This window comes from Pan paniscus, chromosome 14 (assembly GCF_029289425.2).
Source record: "Pan paniscus chromosome 14, NHGRI_mPanPan1-v2.0_pri, whole genome shotgun sequence".
In the NCBI taxonomy this organism is placed as follows: domain Eukaryota; kingdom Metazoa; phylum Chordata; class Mammalia; order Primates; family Hominidae; genus Pan; species Pan paniscus.
This window is the reverse complement of record NC_073263.2, coordinates 21,863,685-21,883,015: the sequence shown is the minus strand read 5'-3', so window position 1 is coordinate 21,883,015 and position 19,331 is coordinate 21,863,685. Positions and strand designations below refer to the sequence as shown.

General features: G+C 39.7%; 1 long non-coding RNA gene across 1 annotated transcript in view; it reads right to left on the bottom strand.

The window, feature by feature from the left end:
- Positions 1-4,006: 4,006 nt before the first annotated feature.
- The window catches only part of LOC130540754 (uncharacterized), a 66,434-nt gene continuing 51,109 nt past the window's right edge, over positions 4,007-19,331 (bottom strand). Inside the window, exon 2 of the long non-coding RNA XR_008954744.2 lies at positions 4,007-5,988. This is a non-coding gene — a long non-coding RNA (uncharacterized LOC130540754). The remainder of the gene's footprint in view (positions 5,989-19,331) is intronic.

The following is a 19,331-nucleotide window of genomic DNA, read 5'->3' as shown; positions in this document are numbered from 1 at the left end:
CCAATCTCAGTGACTGCAGATTTCAGGAAAAAAAACCAAAACATGTCCTTTGCCTAACCCTTCAGTACACTTATTTTTAAAGTGGGCCTCCATTTTGTAAAGCTGGCGTCAACAGAATGATCAGAGATGTGCGCAGCTTCCACTTGTTTCTAAACATTTGTGAATTTGGCTTCTTGTCTTATTTTTTTCCCCCCTAACACCTCTGTGTCATCACAGTGAACACATATGGCTTTTTTCTTTTCTAGTAAACAACTAAAGATTTTCTACCCCCATTTCTTTCTCCCCTCTTTTCTGCTAACATGATATCCCACAATAATTTTGATAATGTGATGTCACAATGGCCTCCTCATCTCATTGAGGCTCTATAAACTCCATTAACCTTCTATTCCTACAAACACCAGATCCTTCGTAACAAGCTCTAAGATGTAGGCTTCAGCATCACACAGGTGTTTTGATACTTGACAGTACTTAGAAGAATTGCGCCACCAATTATTCTGGAAATCTGGGCATATTTTGGTACAATTTTTGAGCCACGTAGAAGGTTCACAACTGTATACTTTAGGGTGAGATGTGTGAAGACAAGTGGAGCTTCCTTGTTTCTTGGGGCTGATCCAGTTTCTCAGTTTGTCAAACTTAGTCTGATCCAATAATTCAGATATTTCCTTAAGGAAATTCTGGGTGTTCTATATCTTTTGCTCTTCTCCAAGGTAACTTCCAGGCCTTTTAGGTGAGCCTGTTGCAGTCTGGCTGTGGCATGAGTGCCAGAGAGCAGGGCCCTACAAATGCATAGCATTCTGCAATCTCCCCTGTGCTCTAGGTGAGCTGCCCCTCCCCCTGAGCCCACAGCACTGCAGTGTGCCTAACTCCACAGCCATCCAGGCATCGTGATGGCACTTCTTTCCAAAATCCTTGGTCTCAGCCACCTGCCTCATCCCTGAAGAATTTGCAAACTGCAGCCTTGGTCTCAAGCCTAGGAGTTTTGACTCCTTCATCATTTTCTGCAGGGACTTTAAAAATCTCCTGCACACCACACACAGGCTGTGGGACCAGGAGCCTGCCTCAGTCCTGTTTGTTTTGCCTCCTCTTTCGGCCAACCACACATCATGCTGGATGCCAACTGACCCCAGCTTCTCCTGGGAGAAACAGCTTTCCAGCTACAGTACTTCTCCTGGAATGCCCTTGGGGTTTTGCCCTACCTCTAGCTAAAACTCTCCCACTCCCAACCCCACACTGGGGTTCTATCCATGAAAGGAGAGATAGGATGCACACTGACTTTTCTACCTTAGCACTTTCTTTTTTATTTCTTCCATCACCTTCCCGGCCAGGAAAATGGGGCACTCTTATTTCTCTTTGCATTTCCTCAATCTCATACTCCCTCCCTTCTTCATATGGAATTCAATCTCTGGGACCCTTATTCTCTGGGACTCACTCTTGTGTCAGGAGAAGTCCCCCTATCAATAAAGGAGTACAAATCAGTGATTTTCAAAGCATTATACCTGTAATACACAAAGACACTTACTGACCTATTTTGTCCTCTCTGTTTGAAGCACATTCTTCATCACATCTTGCTCACTAGAGAATGCTATCAGCAAAAATCTTCAGCTCATGTAATATTGATTGGGGTGGATGAAGGTGTATGTGTGCATTTCAACTTTAAGACAAGTGAGAATTAATAACCAGATAAAATTAGCAACATCGAGTCTAGTAATAATACATACCACATTGTCATTTCCTGCCAGAGGAACACTGGAGGCATGTTCAAACATTTATCACTATTTAGTATCCAGTTTTCATGAAGTATTTTACTGTCATCCCTAATTAATTCTACCTTTCAACAAGAAGCTTGGGATTGGCTGCTATTGTTATTCTACTCTTATATGTCAGGGAACCGAAGCAGAGGTTAATTAAATGACTTACTCTTATACCCACAGGCTACGTTGGCAAGGCTGTGTCTTAACAGGGTTGCTGGCACAGATGGCCCAAAAGATGGAAATTTAAGTAACCCTGTTCCAGCAGGGGGCACCAGCTACATTACAAATTTGGGTACACCCTAGTATTCTGCTGGTTCAAAATCTTACAAGATGGTATACCCAAGAAAAGTATAGACTCCAGGTGTTGTGAAGAGGACACCGTTCCCTAGTATCCCTCACACCGAATACAGTTCTTGGGATATAGACAGACTAACAAATCAATAGTCACCTTCCTAGCATGTTTTAAACAGTTCAAGACAGGAGTTCTTACTCCCAAAGTTCAACCCATGATGATTTCTATAATCTTATAATCACAGTTATACTTTCATTCCTTTCGCTCTTAAGAATTTGAAGGCCTCATTTTTAAAACCCTGTAATAAAAATCTCTTGGAAAGGCAACTCCATTAATGGAAATGCTCCGGTCAGTGCTTACGGAATTGGAGAAGCGCAAAGCATAAGAAGGAAGAGTGTGTGGTTACAGGATGGGCAAGATGGTCTCCAAGAAAGTGATGCAGGGACACCACCAACCAACTGACTTCCTGCGTCACACTCTTATTTAGAGTTATGTCTTCTAGATTTAGTGAGTTCTAAACTCTTGCCTCTTTATATATCCCTTAGGTGATACAGTTTAAAGAAAAGCACTTAGGCAGAATTTAGTTCTAATTTTGGGTCCATTGTGAGCCACAGGAAGCAGTTTAAATTTTTCATTGAAAAGAAAGTGTTTTCAAACAGCCAGAAAAGTTCCCTTTATTTTTTCATATCTATTTGCCTAAATAGATACAATGAACTCATCCAGTGTCAAATCAGTAATATGAGTACAAATTATTTGAAGATCTTATTAAAATGCTGATTCTGGTTTTGTAGGCCTAGGGAGGGGTCTGAGACTCCTCATTTCTCACCAGCTCCCACTGTTGTTGGTCCCTATGGAACATATACTGAGTAGCAAGAAGCTAGATGACAAAACAGGATCCATCTTCCTCAGCTTTCAGAGATGGATTGTGCAGAAAGCAGTCTAGAATTCATTAAGATACCCTCTGCCTCTCCACATCAAAAAGGCCATTTCAAAAAAGGGTGTCACATAAGCAAAATGCTTTAAACTCCAAGTGAAAGACGATCTCCAATGAAGGAGTTACTCCTGGTTCTTCTAGATGAGGGAAGCACAAAAGTTCCTAGAGACATAGAAAGACCCTGTCTTTTAAACCTTCTATATTCTTTGCAGTAAAATCAAGATGTAAAAGTTGAGACCTCTACTTCTTTGGGGGGATTGTTTTTAACCTAGAAAACAACACAGCAGTTGTTCAGCATTTTGTTTTAAAGGTGTACTAACAGAAATAGCCTCCAAGTGCATTGCACCAAATTGATGCAAGATCTACATTGAAATTTTTATGTTGACTAATTCCTTATAAAAACAGAATTGATATATTATTGGTCTAGAGGCAGGTGAGGGGGAAGAGGGTAGAAAGTGCTCTGGATGGGGAAGAGGAAGAAAACACTTATTAAGTGATACATACAGCGTGTTAGACAATGTATTATAAACTTGGTGTTCCTAATAGTCCAATGAGTAAATAATACTAGCTTCATTTTACAAGTAAAGAAACTGAGATTTAAGAAAGTTAATCATCTAGTTCAAGTTTGCACAACTATTGGAAGCAGTAAAGCCTGCACCAGCATCGGCCTCACCCTGTTAAAACACAGATGGCTAGGCCCGCCCCTGGAGTTTCTGATTGAGTGGGTCTTGGGTGAAGCCCAAGAACCTGCCTTTCAAAGGAGCTCCCAGTGATGCAGAGGCTGCCCGTCTGGGGACCACAGTAAGAGCCGCAGCTGGTTCTAGGCCAGGTGGTTCCACAGATGAGATCAAGCTTTGTGGATCTCAGGAAACATGGATGCACTTAGAAGAACAATGTTAAAAACCTGGATCCTAAACAGAGTGGCCCAGGAAGAACCCAATTTAAGCCACCATGCATGCTATTGTGTTTGAAGACATTATTTGTAATACACTTTAATGGAAAACAAGGAAAGAAAAATCAGAAATTCTCTTTGGCATCATTTTCTGTATTTTTACTGTTGATAACAAAGAAATCAAAAAATAAATGTTATATGATACACACAAACACACACACGTCTATCTTCAGAAAAGAAACATACATATATTTGGAAGGAGTTGTAGTTTTTCATTTTCCATGTGAAAAATTGAGGATATTCTTCTCCAGCTTGATTGTTAACCATCAACTAATTTCTCGCTACCCTCATACAGTACAAAAACAACGTGGAGAATTTTTATGAGGCAAAATTTATACCAAAAACTCCCCTCCATCTCTCCTCCATATTGTGAATGAGACCCTACAGTGACGAAGACTCCTTTTCTATCTTTCTAGATTCCTGAGGCATATTTCCGAATCTGGAATCAGTCTATTTGACAAGTAGAGGCACATCTCTACCACGGGGCCCCCATCTGTGGGTGTGCATGCGTTTCAGCCATGAGAGTGACAGAGGCCAGAACACGTGGCTAGACTCTCGCCAAGTCCATCAGACCGTTGTTAAGAGGGCTGGAAGAGCCAAACCACAGCACCATCAATGCTGTGATTTATGCTTTGAAAACACTCCAAGTGGAGCAGCCACACATTTATCAATACTAATGCAGGAACTGCATCTGTGAGAAAAATAAGAAAAACAGACAAACAAAAGGGGTAGTAGTGCTTACACTCTGTAAAGGAAGGGTGTCCCGTGGTTTAATAACCTTTTCTATCTCAACTAAACCCTATCTCAGCATATCTTTTTAAAAAGTGGTGATTTCTCCTGAGCAATAAGCAATCTAGACCAAAATCTCCTTGATGATAAGAGGTCATTTCTGATATACTTTGGTTTTCCTACTTTCTGAACTGGCTCAGATGTGCTTACAGGTTGCAGAGACAGTGCAGAAGTCAAACACAACCTTGGATGCGTCATCGCTTCTGGCTCTGCAGGCCCTCTCTGGACCAGTGTTTTCTGCTGTCCTTCCTTCTGTGCCTACTTGTGTCCCTTTGCTGGGAACTGACTCATCCAGAGCCTTTGGATTTGCACTTGATGCCTGGGTCTGGACTCTGCTTTTGTTCCTAGGCATTGTCTCCAGTTCTCTCTCTTCCCTTCCAAATGCTACAGCCAGCTCTGCCCACTGGGGAGCCCTGCATGGCTCCTAGAACCCTGGTACTGATGCAATCACTGGCCAAGTGGCCCAAATGGAAAAGTGGGTGAGGGGAGACTTCACACGCTCACACAGCACCTAATAAGTAACTGCACAACGAGGGTTTCATAAGGGATGGAGGAAGAAAGGAAGGAAGGAAGGAAGGAAAGGAGGATGTGAACACAGGGTGCAATGAGAAAGGGTACTCTAGCCTGCCTGGGCAGGTCACCAGCAAATGTCTATAGAAAGCCCAGAAGCAAGTCGGGCCACAGGCCTCAGAGCTGATGTCCACACGATTCCTTTATTCTCTTTCCACCACTGATCTCGAATTACAGTTCCTGTGCAGATATTTAATAAACTTCTAGAAGTATGTTAATAAAATCTTCATACTTTCATACTCCCTAATATGCCTTTCATTCCATCCTATTTCAAGAAAGCCATTATGTTTTAGTAATTTTACTCAGATAGGTCTTCATGAAGATACATATTTTTCTTAATGGAAGATGTTTTTGAAAGCTTTTCTTCTCTTCTACCTCCATTCGCAGTCACTTTAGAACCAAAAAAAGAAAAGCTAAGCTGAGGAATCTCCCAGTTCTTCTATTTGCTTTTGAATGGCAAAAGTTCCCCAGTTCTTATCAGAATAGCTCATCCGTTCACTTATTAATCACAGGAGGACCACTGAATGTCAGATTGCTGCAGGCCACCTCCTACGACACAGAAGATCCTTCTGTGAAGAAGCATAAACGAACAATTTTGACTCATCGTCCATTCTAAAGGAAACAGCACAAACAAAAAGTGCGTGTGTCCATTGTGGAGAAATCCAAAATTTTATTCTCAGCAATCCAACTCTGTTGAATCCTGTGGAGTACATGGAAAAAAGATAGGATCATTGGAAATGCTACAAAGAGTTTTCGAAATGAAATTTTAGCTCAGGCTTTGACACTTACCACACATGTACTTTTTTAAAAAGCTGCATGACATGATGTTACAATTAAAAAGAAAACATCAAAACATGTTGTCACATGCAAATATAAAACAATGGGCCGTGTCTTAGAGCATCTGCTTCAAGTTAACTGCAGATGTGAAATGTTGATAGAAATTATTATCATTGGTGGGTGTTTTGTACTTTACATTATATCACAATTTACTTAATTGGTTCAGACATATTTTAATAAATTTGATCTTAATCCAACCAGGCAGAAGTGTTCTGAAAATTTTACGTAATTGTTATTATAATACCTGAATGCGCTCAAGTAAAGTGCTTTCAACAGTGTCTAGGTATTTAGGAATTTGGAGTTTGGTTTTCAGAGTCTATGAAAATCCCATAGACATTACAATATGAGGCTCTTTTTCCATCTGAAGAAATTTTTACTCCTTTAATGGAAAATCTCAGAGAGAATTTTGGAAAAAGACAAAAAAGGGAGACAGAAGGCCTTTGATTAACATATTTTACATCAAATCACATGTATCGTTCTCTTGGCTCTGCACCTAGGACCTGTCCCCACTGGATGGTGACAGAGGCAGATCACAGCAAGACAGCCTAGCTACTGAAGGCATGTGGCTGAGAGAATCCTGGTGTTCCAGGTGAAAGTTCCAAGATGCTGCATCTTCAGGTCACTCTGGGGTCAAAGATAGTTTCCTATGAGGCTTAGTGGCCAATTGCAGTTCAGAAATAAATAAAAACAATAGGAATAGATAAGCATCCATGTTGATGAATATTGCACTGTACCTGGCACATAATAAACACTCAATAAAATGAAATAAAGCAAAATAAGATTAAACACCAAGAGAACATCGTGAAATCTAACTGAAAAGAACAATACATTTAAACTAAAGCATGCATTATCACTTTGTTATCTAGACTGAACTGTTCAATATAGTAGCCACATGTGACTAATTCAAATTTTAACTAATTAAAATGTGACGAGATTTAAAAATTAGTTCCTCCATTGCACTAGACACATTTCAAGTGACTAACAGGCACTTAGGACTGTATGTACACTGCAGTAGACACAAAGATATAGAATATTTTCATCATCAAACAAGGTTCTGTTTAAAAGTAGCACTGCTCTAAACAATTGCCTGGAAGACACTTGAAGGAATAAAACACGGCTCTGAAATTTTTGATGGAGGAAATACACAGAAAGGACAGAGCAAACGGTACTTTACAGAAAAGCTAATTCATGTGATACCCAAATTGAGGAGAAAAAAGGCTGGGCGTGGTGGCTCACGCCTGTAATCCTAGCACTTTGGGAGGCCAAGGTGGGCTGATAACCCGAGGTCAGGAGTTCGAGACTAGCCTGGCCAACATGGTGAAACCACGTCTCTACGAACAATACAAAAATTAGCCAGGCATGGTGGCACATGCCTGTAATCCCAGCTACTTGGGCGGCTGAGGCAAGAGAATAGCTTGAATCCTGGAGGCAGAAGTTGCAGTGAGTGAGATCGTGACACTGCACACTGCACTCCAGCCTGGGCAGCAGCGTGAGACTCTATCTCAAAAAAACAAAACAAAAAAAAAGGAGAAAAATATACATTTTTATGGGGACATACAGAATATCTGGAGATTCGTTTTGAGGGTGAAATCCAAGGGGAAAAACCACTCAATCATCTAAATCCATCTGCTTATTTTTTGTGTTGTAAAATACAGAGGGAAAAATCGTTGTTTTAAATCAGGTTAATAAGACACTATTTGATGTTATTTTTAGTGTTCAATGTAGACTTACAGTCAACACATCAAAGAATGAAATGATCTGTGATACTTGGTGACAGGCAAAAGTACATGGAAATAAAACTTTATGGTATAAGGCATTATTTTCAATTTGGTTTTTCATATTTTTCTTTCAGTGGGAAGATAGCAAGTCTCATCACTTACAGCTTTTTTGTATGACTTATGATGACAATCCACCTTAGTGGTTGAATGCACCATTAAATTTTATCTTCAGTATATTCCCAACATGAAACCTAAATCTCTATTAAGCCTCAGCAATATAATGCAGTAAATTTCTCCAGAGTGGGGATAACCATTACATCTCTGTAAAAAACATCATTTTTTCCACATATGAAAATGGTTAAACTAAAAATTTAATGACTGAATCTAGAAAAGCTCCTTTAGGCCACAGAAAATGAGTTTAATCTGTGAATGTGATTTATGGCTGTCGGGGCAGCAAACTTCATCATGGAGCCATAGCACACAATAAAATATGTTGCAATACTTGCCCTTCCTAATGATGCCTGTCTTTGTCCTATGCATGTATTTAGTACCTTGGTGATTCTCTCTGAGCTATAAGAACATCTATATCCACCCTGCTAGATGAGGCAGATGTAACACCAGCTATCAAGATTACTGACCTGTGACTGAAATATTGCTCAGAAGTAATGTTTTTCTATCCTTAGAACTACAGCATTCTATTTCATCCTGGAGGTAATTTGAAATATAGAGGGGGAGGGTGAAAGTATTAAGATAATGAATTAAACAAGACAGCTACTTAAATTAAGTCACATCCACCCAATTAAGCCAATGTACTGGGAACTACAGCCACTTACCATGTAGTTGTGTATGCAAAATTATAACACAAATTTTCACTGAATGAACCAACACTGTGCGTATTCTCAAGGAATCTGGGGCATTTTTGTTACACAGGAAATGCTAATCAAGGTAAGTTCAAGGGACACTGCTTTGATCAGTTATAGCTTCCTGCCAAATAACTGAGGTTTAATTTAGCCACATATTCTCATTACTTTATAATTAATCAAAATTTATGTAATTTCTTAGCCATTTAAGTATGCATTTATAATTTTCATATAGTTCATCATACCAAGAATGAATGAACATATTGAAGAAAAATATTGTTGGTACATCGAATGCTGATAAAAGTTAAAATATGCTATTTTGATATATTTTATATGAAGAGGTATTCAAATATTATCACTAAGAATTTCCTTCATTAATATTCACACATTTCGAAGGTAAAAATTCATAAATTTTCGCATAATATTTTGCCATTGTCTTATTCCCTGTATTGTTTATTTGCTGTGTAACAAATCAGTACTCCAAAACTTATGCCCTAAAATAACACATATTTATTGTTTAATACTCCCGTGGGTCAGAAATCTGGGCATAGCTTAGCTGGGTCTTCTGCTTCAGGGTTTCTGACAAGGCTGTGATCCAGGTGACATTTAAGACCATAGTCATCTTGGGGCTCAAGTGAGCTGGAATCAGCTTCGCAGCTCTCTCGGTGGTTGCAGGCAGAATCCTGGCCCTCAAAGACTGTTGGACTGAGGGCTTCAGCTCCTTGCTGGCTTAGCGCCATACCATCTGGCCCTGTCCATTACAGCAAGCTCGGGGTAGAGTGAAGAAGAGTATACCAGCAAGATGGAAGTCACAGTCTTCTATACCCTAATCCCAGAGGTGACATCCCGCCACTTTTATTTACTCTATTTGTTAGAAGCAAGTCACCTGGTCCAGTGCACATTCAAGAGAACCTGAATATGAACACTCAAAAAGACCGATTGACTCCAACAGCCTAGGGGAGTGAGTAAAGAGTTAAAGAGCGGAGTTACCAACCTATGTAGGAAGTAAAGATGAAAGGATAGGTTTGAGGGAGGAGACGATAATGAATTCAGTTCTGTTTAGTTTGAAGTCTCTATGGGATGGTCAGGTGGAGGATGTCCCGTAGGCACTTGACACAGGGTCTGTGAGAGGCCAAGCTAACCACATAGATAAGAAAGCCATTAGCACACGAGAGGTAGGTTTGGGAGCAGGGACAGAGATAGAAAATATGAGGACAAGGACAGAACACTAAGGAGCTCCAACATGTAGGACCAGGCAAAGAAAGAGGATCCAGAAAGGGAACTTAGAAGGAATGGTCACAAAGACAGAGTTGTCATCATAATAATATCAAAGAAAAGACAAAAGCAGAAGTGAAGAAATAAGAAAATAAGAAAGAAAAGACTTCTGTTCCATTGTTAAACTGATACAAAGAGATAAAATAAGACAAGGAATTAAATACGTCCATGTGATCTGATAATTCAGAAGTCATTAGAGACCATTAACAAGTGCATTTTCATTTGCTTAATGGTGTGGAAGATAAATTGTAATAGGTTTAGAAGTGACTAAAAGGTGATGAAATGATGGCAACCCGTACAGGCTACACTTCAAGCTTAGTCAAGATATGATTTTTATTTCTCCTGTCAATTTGGTAAATTTTTGCAAAGTATGTTGGCAATGGTGTAAAAACACGGTACTACCATCCAATTCTGGTAGAAATAATTACAAACTGAAATATTCTTTCTGAAAGGCAATGAATATTGACAGCCTCTCATAACCCCCACATTTCACACTAGGAATGTATTCCAAAGAAATAAGCAGGGATGAGGTCGGGCACAGTGGCTTGGCTCATGCCTGTAATCCCAGCACTTTGGGAGGCCGAGGTGGGCGGATCACAAGGTCAGGCGATCGAGACCACCCTGGCTAACACGGTGACACCCCGTCTCTACTAAAAATACAAAAAATTAGCTGGGCGTGGTGGCGGGCGCCTGTAGTCCCAGCTACTCGGGAGGCTGAGGCAGGAGAATGGCATGAACCTGAGAAGTGGAGCTTGCAGTGAGCCGAGATCGCGCCACTGCACTCCAGCCTAGGCCAAAGAGCAAGACTCCATCTCAAAAAAAAAAAAAAAGAGTTCGAGACCAGCCTGACCAACATGGCGAAATCCCGTCTCTACTAACAATACAAAAAATTAGCCAGACGTGGTGGCACAATCTTGTAATCCAAACTACTCGGGAGTCTGAGGCAGGAGAATTGCTTGAACCCAGGAGATGGAGGTTGCAGTGAGCCAAGATCGCACCACTGCACTCCAGTCTGGGTGACAGAGTGAGACTCCATCTCAAAAAAAAAAAAAAAAAAAAAGAAGAAGAAAGAAAAGAAATAAGCAGGGATGAATCCAAAACTTCATAGGTTAATATTGTTGTAACAGTAGAAACCTAAAAACATCTAAAATGCCTAACCATAGAAGACATTTCAAATAAATTAAGGAACACTTTATATGTTGGTAAAGGTAAAACTTTATATTACCGTAGCAGATAAGCCCTAAATTCTCAGTGGCTTAACAAAATATACCTTTATTTCTCCATCCAGCTGTTAAGGGATCCAGTCTGACACAAGTCCCACCCTATTAAACATGCAGAGCCCAAAGTCATCTTGAATATATCTAGTCAAAAGATGGAGGAAGAGAGAAAGGAGAAGGCATATGCACTTCTTAACCAGGTGGAAGTAAAATACATTCCTTCTATCCCGCCCAGATGCAAGGGGAAGTAAAAAATGCAGTCCTTAAATAGGCAGTTACTCCCAGCAATCATTTTCTAGTACGGAAGGGGAACAGGATCTCTGTGCATAGCTAGCCTTCTCTGCCACAGTCGCCTTCTCTGCCACAGTCCTCTTCTCTGGTCAAAATGTATCCATGTGCATCCTCATTCCTACATACAGGATCTACTCCCCACACCCTAGTAGACTTGGAAGCCCCAAGTTCAATGTGTTAAGATTCCCTGGTCAGTCTGGCTCCCCACGAGACCGAATGCAGCAGCATTCTGCTTTTCCAACAAACTCCAAACATGTATTATTTCTATTCCTTCTCAATTTTTGCCTACAAACAGAAAAATTTTGCCTGAGGCCATGTAATTTTCCAATGTCCATTTTGTGGGCTGAATTGTGGAATTCAACTTGAATTCCACAATTGAATTGAATTTGGAAAAGCTGTATTGAAGACCTAATCCTTGATACCTGTGAGTGTGACCTTACTTGGAATTAGGATCTTTGCAGATATAATCAAGTTAAGATAAGGTCATACTGGATCAGGGTGGGCCCTACCTCCAAGGATTGGTATCTTTGTAAGGAGAGAGAGATTTCAACACACACACACACACACACACACACTGCGATAGACATGTGAAGATAGGTGAAGATACAGGCAGAAATTAAAATGATGCAGCTACAAGCCAAGGAGTGTGAAGACGTGTCAACCGCCACCACCAGCAGCTAAGAGGCACAGAGGGATTATTTCCCAGAGGTTTTAAGGAGAATGGCCCTGCCAACCACTTGATTTTGGACTTCTAGGCTTCAGAACCATGAGGGAATGAATTTCTGTTGTTTCAAGGGCCCAGTTTGTGGCAGCCCTAAGAAACTAATATAGCCTGCATTCAACCAACACATCCTACGAATATTCTATTTTCACTTTCTGCATTTACGGCTACAGGCAAATTGATTACCTTTAAACTTATTTTTGGAGACAGTTTAACCAAATGTTTCGTTACCCCATACCCTGGACCTCTGTCTTCCCATGCTTCAGCGCAAGGTTTTTTACTGTTCCCTGCCTGGCATCTAGAAGCAATGTCACATGTTTTAGGATATTTACTATACTAGCACTCACTTTAAGATACTAGTTTCTATATTTAAGTAACACTAATCAATATAACAGAGAAACTCCATATTTCAGTAGCTTAATCCCATGAAATTTTGTTTCTCACCCTGTAAATCTAGCGGGCAGTCAGGGGTGGGGGTGTGGAACCGTGTTCTACTCTGTGGGGTCATTCATGACCCTACATTGATAGGGGCTCTGCCCATCCTCAACACATGGCTTCCAAGGTGACCTTGGCCATTGTGACCCAGTGAACAGATGAAAGAAGTCATAGAGCTTGGAGAATACCTACTTCTTCACTATTTTGGCCCATAAGCTACACACACCACTCTTAATGAGCACTAGTCGCACGGCCCCTACTGTGATGAAGGTGTCCTGGAAGGACAGCCACACCCCAGAAACAACTTTACAGAAGGGAAAAAGAGCATTGCAATGGGCTGAATGTTTGTGTTCCCATAAAATTCATATGTGAAATCCTGATGCCCAATGTGATAGCATTAGGAGGTGGGGGCCTTTGGGAGATAATTAGAATGTAAGCATGGAGCCCTCAGGAATAGGCTGAGTGTCCTTACAGAAGGGACGGGCCTCTCTGTCATGTAAGGCAACGAGAAGTTGGGTCTGCAACCCAGGACCATTAATTAGCACAAACTTTGCATTCCAAGACTATTCAAGAGGGTGAGAAACATCTCATTAAAATACTTAAAATAATTACAATTACAAACTTAAAATAATTTATATTGTAAGGCACATTTTGTATTTTTACTCTACCTGTATCTAGAATACATCATTACCAATAGGCAGCAGTACATATGTGGTTGGTTATATATTGATATTACCAGTGTTGGGCATATGAGTAGGATTATTTATAATTTTTATTTATTTTTATACATTTCTATATTTTCCCAATTTATATTTCTAATTTAATACATATATGCTTTTTGAGACTGAAGAATAATAACTGTTGTTCTGATTATAGAATTAAAGAAGTTTAGCATTGTACCTGGCACATAATAGCTGCTCAACAAACTTTTATTGCATTAATGAATGACATTGGATGAGAAAGAAAAGAGAATGGATAGTAATTAGGAGAGCATTTCAGGGTCACAAGAGAGTTTCTGTAAGGAGAGGCTATTTGAGCATGTGCATAGGTTGAGGAAAAGAACTTAGTAAAGAAGGAATAAATCTAAGATACACTGTTGGAACATAAGAAGCTGAGATCAAGGGCCTGAGGGGAGACTGGTCTTGGGCAGAAACAGAGACTAAAGAGCAGAGGTTTGCTGAGCAGACAGGCAAATAATAAGGCAGGCAAGGAATTGTTTTATAGTTTATGTATATAACTTTATCTCTGTTCAAATTTTATGTATATAACTTTGTATACTGTTACCAGTATGGCAGAGTTGGTGTTACTCAACCTGAAAAGTCTGTACTCTGACTCCTGTAGCCTCTACACCTCTAAAATTTTCATGTAAAATAGAAAAGGTTTTCTAGGGAGACTGAAAGACTAGGAGCTACGTAGAAGGCTCCAATGGAATTTTGGGGAGGACAGCACAGTAATGAATAGTCATTGTGTTTAAACTAGGGAGCAATGGAAGATTTAATTACTAAGTGTTCTGTAATGCAGTATTTTAGAAACTTTGTCTCAAGTTATATGCTACTTTCTGTAATTATAGAAATCTAATGTTACTTTATCTAATTTTGATCTGGGTGCAGACAGTGTCAACATCTTGGCTCTAGAATCAATAACATGTGTTCAGGTTTTATGAGTGGTGATACTCCCCCTCGGAAACCCCCTTTCTCCTGCATCATTCAGGCCACTACAACAGCAGGTGAATCTTCATGATGTTTTTTGTTAGTCTCTGATGGAGGAGAGACTAGTACAGTTTTGGCACATGGACTGAAAATACGTAAGATATAGTTTGCAAAGCCGGCATGTAGAAAAGTTCTGCCTTTGTTAAAAACAAAATCTTATCTCAATAACTTCAAATAATTTCACACAATTTCTTATGCCCTGAATGAGTCTTGGTCTTAGGTATGCATATATGACTTACCTACTTTTTTCCTGCTATTATCCAAGATCTGCACCACCCCCCCACCCCCACCCCATGTCAGATACACTCAAATTTGCTAGTTTCCATACTAAGAGTTCCACCTACTCCTTTTACACTCAGGGGAAGGAACAAGTACTCGTTGTACTTTCCACTTTAAATAGAGAGCACCTGCCAATGCACTTGGCACATAAAGCTTGTGCTCAATAAATGTTAGATACTAATATATGGAACATAGTGGTCTTCGTACACTGCTAAGAATTACCAGTAGTCCAACAATACACTTCCTAGCTCGCTAATGACGTGTGAGTTTAAGAAAGGGCTCAAACCAATCAAGGGAGAAATTTCTTACATTAAAGCATTATACAAGTATACAAGGAGTGAATTCATTATTCAACAATAAATGTTCTGCTGGTTATTAATCCAGGTCCTGGGGATGGTATTTAGAGCTACCAAACCAGCTAACTTCCCTCAGTCATCTATTGCTATAACAGAGTTTGTGCAAGCACAGTTATAAAGACCGTAAGAAGGAAGAAAACCAAGTTGTGCCAAGGCTACTTGGAAGAGAATTATGATGGAAATGTTTATTAAGATTCCCAATAAATAAAATGCCATGCATGGGATGGCTTATTGGTGAATTTGAGCCGTTTCAGGCCGATTTTCTTATAATCCCACATGTGCTCACCAGCTGACCCATATCTTGATATCATCTGCTGGACGTTACTGAGATAATAAGAACATTCTCCTGGGATGGGAGTAGGGATACAAATCAGTTTTCTCAAAGTAATGTCAGTATGTGTGAAATTTACCATAACCACGGGATTGTCAAATATATATATATATAAAAGAGATAATCATTGGCTAATCTTATTTTTACAGTAAGCATGGGATGAAAGAGGTTAGTGCATTCATAACTACTATAAAAAACATTACAATTACCTAAAAATATCATTACTAATGCTTAAATGTAAAGTTAGCACAGCAGTGAACACGAACATTTTAGAGTTGTAGAGGCTCAAGAAGTCAGAGTCCAGAACTTTCAGGCTGAGCAACACCAACTCTGCCTAATTGGAAACAGTAGCGATTAAAGTAGAGGACTATTAAATCCTATCAATATCTCTTTCAACCAATCATGATGCAATTTTCACTGTCAACTTTGTAATCTGTATTAAAGAATAATATCTTTTTCTTTATTGTGTTACAAGTGATGTCCTGTAGGTCATGTCAAAATTTAAAAAAAAAAATGAGAATTAAATCAATTTTGTAGACAATTTAGTTCTTATTTATATCTACTAAGATTTTTCTCTTGTAATATTCAGATAAAGATAAGTTAGGGGACTTGAATCACACAGATAAAGCTTCGGTGTTTCACTTCATTGTGTTTGGATGAACATACACATATTAAAAGAAAAGACAGACATAATTTCCTGTCATTCATCTAAAGACAATTCAGACTTTATACATGGAAGCAACATTTTTTTAAACAATCATTTAAAAAGCTAAGTGCTCCTTGAAAAACATTATTGACCTTTTTTAATCACCAGGGCTTATATTCTCATCCTTATTTGCACTATTTGTACTGTGTACATCATCAGTCTTAGCGCATCTCCATCCTTGATGCCTGTTTATGAACAAAAACAGAGTTAAGCAATACCTAGTAAGTCCTTCACGTGTGTGGCCCTAAGCGTTCTGTCTATTAAAGGCAGCTGGATTTGAAACCCCGCAGGACCCAACTTGCAAAGATAAGGAAACTAATACAGGGTATGGCCGTAAGCATTGATCCACCTTTCTGGGTCAACAGCTGCTCATCTGTTGATATCTCTGATGAAAGCAGGGGAGCATGACGAAATAGCCATGAACGTATCATGCATCACTCCTTCCGCCATCCCCACCCACAACACCAGAGGTTGATTTTTTTTTTTTTTTGGAGATGGAGTCTTGCACTCTTGCTCAGGCTGGAGTGTGGTGGCGCCATCTCGGCTCACTGCAAGCTCTGCCTCCCAGGTTCACGCCATTCTCCTGTCTCAGCCTCCCAAGTAGCTGGGACTACAGGCGCCCACCACCACGCCCGGCTAATTTTTTTTGTATTTTTTTAGTAGAGATGGGGTTTCACCGTGTTAGCCAGGATGGTCTCGATCTCCTGACCTTGTGATCCGCCCGCCTCAGCCTCCCAGAGTGCTGGGATTATAGGCATGAGCCACCGCATCTGGCCCACAGCTTGATTTTTAAAGGAATAAACTGCTGCACCCAGAGGATTGTTTAATTTTACTGAGAAAGTCCAAAGTTATAACAGCAATAAAAGTCAGAGTTTTATGGTAAAGAATCCATTTGGATTGTTCACGAAACATCTTTTTTCAGATTCCTCCAACCTGCTAAAATAAAGGATAGGAATCCATATATTTTGTAATAATCAAGAAAAGTACCATAGTCCATAGTGTTTCCTAAGGGAAGGCTCTGATGGAATCACAATATGCCATCATCAATGAAGTAACATTTCATCACATTTATTTGACGATGTTAACCCAGCTCAGTGGGATACCCCTTCATTTGGCCAGTTGACAGCTTCTGGTGGCTTCTTAAATGTGAAAGATGTATTAAGTTCATACCTACTGAAGACATTGGCAAATCATTCCTGACACTGTGCAATTTCACTTGGTAAATCCAGAGAATGTGTCAGCAAGCTGAGTGTAGTCATCTGTGAAAAATACTCTGCTTTCAAATAGAAAAATAAAACTTGTTACACTTCTCTTTGCATCTTTAAAACTTACAGGCTTACACGTGAATATGCAATTCTGCATTTCCATACCTATAAAATACATATCCCACTAGAAAATTTATTCTTGTTAGATCCTAGAATCACTAGATTCTGGTTGCTTGGGGGAGATTTCTTAAAAAGCATTCTGGCTCAGCTTGGTATTCTCTATGGTTGTCTTTTACTGACAAGACAAGGAACTTTGTGTTATTTTAACATCTTATATCCTATATCCCATTCACTCCACTAAATATCTGCTTTCTTCACAGCCCATAGACATATCTGTAAGAAAGTCTAGCCACAGAAGGAAATTTTAATTTTTAAGCAGCTGTTGAGATGGCAATCTGTCTTGGTTGCTGCCATAATCTTCCATTTACAGCTGACATGTTTATTCTTGGGCATTTAAACTGTGGCCCAGAAAGCCATGAAGGGAGGCCAGTTATAAATGTTAGATTTGATTGGAAATGACATTCCAAAATAAACATGCCAAAGTGCAGCAGAGCATTCGCCTATGCATCTACGCTGCATCACACTCAGCACACAAACCCACAGACACACAAACACACACAGAGCATTTGCCTTTGCAACTCCACTACACTCAGGCATACAAACACACAGAGACAAGTGCATGATTTCTATCTGATTCAATAAGAGGAAAGAAAATGAAGCGAGCACTGGTCAAAACAAATGTCATTCTACTCAGCAGCAAAGCATGTAAGGAAGGCATTAAGCCTCATCTTCCAACATCATAGAAGAATATTTTTAAAGACACAGAAGGAAGTATTTCTCCTGAAAGATCAGCTGGGAGGTCACCTTTCCACATCACTCAATTCTCTAATGAGAAAATAAATGAATGAGAATAATAATTATAAAGGAAGGAATCACTTTGAGAAGATATAGATGCACAATAAGTATAAATCAGACTGGGCCTTCTGCCCAGAAAATGAAGCAAACGAAGGCAAAATCTGGAGGGAAAAAAAAAAAAGTTTTTTTTTTAAGAGAATACTTGAAAGGCATATTTAGCAAACTATGGGGGAAAAAAAGGAAGCAAGAAACACAGCATGAACAAGTGTGTTTACACAATGGGAAGGCCTGGGAAACGAAAGAACAGAAGGGAGAGGCAAGTAAAACACTGAAACACGAAGCCCACCTTTCTCCATAAGGCTCTGCCTTCAGGAGCCAGCCTATTATGTCAAATGTCCTGCAACAGGAGGAAACTGAGGTGGAAACCCTTAATTAGAAATCTTTAAACCCCTGGCCTGGTTTTTTTTTTTTTTATTACTGTGTCTGGGTGCCAGAAGGACACATAGTAATTTTCATCCCATTTCTCCAATTTGTCTTTACTTTTTGACTGGGCCAAAAAAAACAAAAAACAAAAACAAAAACAAAAAACACACCATTAGCCTGTATCTGCTAGAATTATCCCCAGTATGGTTAGAAGGAGATAATATTAGAAGATAACAAATTGCCAAATGGTCAATTTAGTCGATGTGGCTGTGGGCATGGAATGATGAACTGGTGAAATTTTGAGCTGCTAAAATTTCCAGTAATGTTACACAGGCAAAATCATAAAGTTCACGCTTCTGAAGGGTAAAGAAATTTGTTTCTGCCTGGACTCAAATGTTAACTTACTCTTCCTGCCTAAAGAAACAATGTATAAATCCCATTTATCTAAGTGTGGGCTGAGCTCCTGGAGTCCTCAGAAAGCAAGAGTGGACCTTGTACCACTGTGAAAACTGTGAAGGATCAGATATTTTACCCTACCTGCAAGCTAAAAAGTTAGCCTGCCACCATTTCATGGTTACCCCTGAAGGTACGAGACTCCTGGCTTACAGACAAAAAATTTTATTACTTCCAGCAAAAGTAGTAGTCAGTGACTGTGTAATTGCACCAATTTTCCAAGCCCCGAGTCCCACACGAGCTTAAACAGACAAAAGACATCTACACTGACCACGGGTGGCTTTACAAAAGATAAACCCTGAGTTTGGGGTA